A 3,404-nucleotide genomic window follows, 5' to 3' on the forward strand; every position below is an offset into this window, starting at 1 on the left:
GTGGCGCAATAGTTAACTGCTTAGCTGCTCATCCAAGGTGGGCAACTTGAACCCACAATCAATTCCATGGATGGGATATAGGGCGGTCTGTTTCTGAAAATATTTACAGCCTTGGACCTTATGAGGCAGCTCTACTTGCACTGTAGTGTCCCTATAAATCACAATTGACTGGATAGTCCTGGGTTGGATTTTTGGCATGATGACAATGAGTATATGAGAGGACTGTCACCATAAAAACCCAATAAAACTCACTGCCATGAGTCAATGCTGACTCACAGGACAGGGTAGGACTACTCCAATGGATTTCTGGCACTGTCACTCTTTATAGGACTAGAAAGCTCCATCTTTCACCCAAGGAGCAGCTGGTAGTTTTGAACTGCTGAGTTTGCAGTTAGCAGTCCAGTGTGTAACCAGAGTTCCTATCATCATGATATAACTTCTTAATTATTTACTCTTAATTCTGCAAACATTTTTCTTCATTTCTTTGCGTATGCTTATATTAAATACTAATCTGGGCTCATTCACAGACAATTGTTTTGCCTTCGTGTAGGCCACACTTTCCTATATTCTTGTGTCTCTCAAATTTACTTTTTGGAAATTAGTTTCTTTGTTGTTATTGTACAGAGCCATCCAGCTGCTTCTGACTTCTAGTGACCTGATGCGCTACAGAACAAAGCACTTTTCTGTCCTGCAATATGCTCACAATTGATTTGATTCCATTTTTGAAGCCACTATGTCAATCCATTTCATCAAGGGCCTTCCTCTCTTTTGATGCCCCTCTCCTTTACTTGGCATGATGTCCCGACAACATGTCCAAAGCATGTGAGATGAAGGGTCACCATCCTTGCTACTAAGGAGCATTCTGGCTGTATTTCTGCTAAGACAGATCTGTTTGTCTTTTGGAAGTCTATGATAGTATCAAGAATCTTCACCAGAACAGTTATACAGATGCATAGGTCAGGCATACCACCTTAGTCCTCAAAGTGATATAGTTGCTTTTCAACATTTTAAAGAGGTCTTGCACAGCAGGTATGCCCAATGCAATATGCCATTTGATATCTTGACTGTTTTCATCAGCATTAATTTTGGTTACAAGCAAAATGAAATCTATGACAACTTCAATCTTTTCTCCTTTTTTATTGTATTACCTATTGGTCTAGTTGTGAGGATTTTGGTCTTCTTGACATTGAGTTGTAATCCATACTGAAGTCTGCAATCCTTAATCTTCATCAACAAGTGCTTCAAATCCTCTTCACTTTCAGCAAGCAGGTTGTGTTATCTACCTATCACAAGTTATTAATAAGCCTTCCTCCAATCCTGATGCTGCATTCTTCTTCATATAGTCTAGCTTCTCAGATTATTTCCTCAGCATATAGATTGACTAAGTATTGTCAAAGGATAAAGCCCTGACACACACATCTTAATTTTAATCCATTCCGTATTCCCTACCAGATATTATAGGTAAAACACTCTAGCAACTCTGGGGGCTGGTTATCTCTCACCCTAGAGCTCTTAGTGTAGTCCTTGTTATTTTACTTAATTTGGTTGCTCCTTTCTTTGACTTGATTGGACTAATGTGAAACTGCTGGAGTCTCTGCTCTTTCTCTCTCTCGTTTGAATGTAAATTTTTCTTTGTATGGCTCTTTACTGCATCACCACTCTTTAGTGGTCAGCAGTAGATTAGCCAGAGGGTTGGATTCAACCCTGACCAAGAAAGGTTTTTTATCTACTTCTGTTGAATATGTGTGAGATTACTTTCACTGTTCATCTGATTTTTTTCATTGTTTCCTTAGACACGAATGATTCATAACTTCCTTCTTTGTTAGCTGTAAGAGAGCACAGTCTTTATGGACCACCAGGGATCAGTTTGTCTTTACTGGGCTTTCTTTGACTATCTGTCTTTTTTACTTTCTTATTAAGTTTCTGACTGGTGTGCCTGTATCACAGACACATTTGAACCTCCACTATGTTGTAAGCTGGGTTGTACATGGTATTCACATGGGACATTTATGCATATATGTGTTTTCTTAGCTGCAAGGACACCACCGTTTATATTCTCACTTATATTTAATAAGTCCTACAATAATTTTTAGACTCCACAGTAATATTACTTTATTAATTTATTTATTGAACACAATACAATAATAAAAGCTACTAAATAATAATCAAGGAGCCCTGGTGGCATAGGGTTATGGTTATGCATTGGGCTGATAACTACAAGGTCAGCAGTTCAAAACCACTAGCCCTCTGAAGAAGAAAAACGAGGCATTGTACTCCTGTAAATAGTTACAGTCTTGGAAACCCCATGGGCATTTCTACCCTGGTCCTACTAGGGGCTCACTAAGAGTTAGGATTAGCTCAAAGGCATGGAATTTGGTTTTTGACACCATAATCATCAACAACTTCAGGCAATGCTAACTTTCTCTCCTCATCCAGCTCAGGTCTAGTCTAGGCTGGAAGCCATCAGAAAGTGTAGTGTCATTTCCACATTGTATGTTTTAATCAGCCTCACACTTCCACACTTCCACAGTAGTCTTATTCCTTATTGTGAAAGTTGAAGAGCAGAGGGGTATCATTGGTTATACTTAACTGACAGAAAGACTTGTTTGGGGATATTTCTTCTGTCGCTGTCAGATACTTAAAATTATTTCTTATTTGGGTCCATTTATGAGCCCATTGAAATTCCCCGATATCGGGAAACTCCTTACTCACTTCCTTGAAATAATGAGTGATTTTCTCTATAAGGTAAGAACAAAATAAGAAAATCCACCATCACCATTTAATCAAGATTGCCTTGCAGTTTGTGCCATCACAAAACCAGCAAACAAAAAGAAATAAAGGTTAAAAATGGGAAAGAATGAAAAATAAAGTCCTTTATTCACAGGTAACAAAGTGTAGTAGAAATACCAAAGAATCCATAAAAATCAATTCAAATTTTAATATGTGTTTACAAAGAGCACGCATATAAAGTTAATATACAAAAATCAATTGTCTTTCCCAATATGGCCACAAAAGTAGTCAATGAAATTTAACAATAACACCAAACATGTAAAGATAAAGTTAGTAAACATGTACAAAGCCACTACACTAAAAATATATATAATTTTTGAGAAGATTCTTAAAGATAAAAATAACTATCGGATAACTCTCTGTTATGGATTAGAAGACAGAATCTCTGAAAGAAGACAATTTTAAACACTTGCTTTATCACATAAATGTAATTCCAATCAATATCTGAGCATTTATTTTGAAAAGTGAAAAAAGATTTTAAAGGTATATAGTTAACCCTCCAGTTCCATTTCCCGTCAGATCAAAACACTGGTCTGGGTGGTCGTATAAGGAGGAAAAGAAACATTGAAGCTGCTCCTCAGTGCTCTTGGAGCTAGGGCTAGTTTCAAACAAGG

The 3,404-nt window shown here is 37.3% G+C and overlaps 1 non-coding gene across 1 annotated transcript; it reads left to right on the forward strand.

Moving 5' to 3' along the window:
* Positions 1–3,284: 3,284 nt before the first annotated feature.
* Positions 3,285–3,404, forward strand: LOC115872729. Its single transcript, XR_004048012.1, has one exon. It is a non-coding gene; the product is annotated as a small nucleolar RNA SNORA61 (small nucleolar RNA).

Source organism: Echinops telfairi, unplaced genomic scaffold, assembly GCF_000313985.2.
Source record: "Echinops telfairi isolate 266 unplaced genomic scaffold, ASM31398v2 ScPeMD7_7453;HRSCAF=8491, whole genome shotgun sequence".
Lineage (NCBI taxonomy): Eukaryota > Metazoa > Chordata > Mammalia > Afrosoricida > Tenrecidae > Echinops > Echinops telfairi.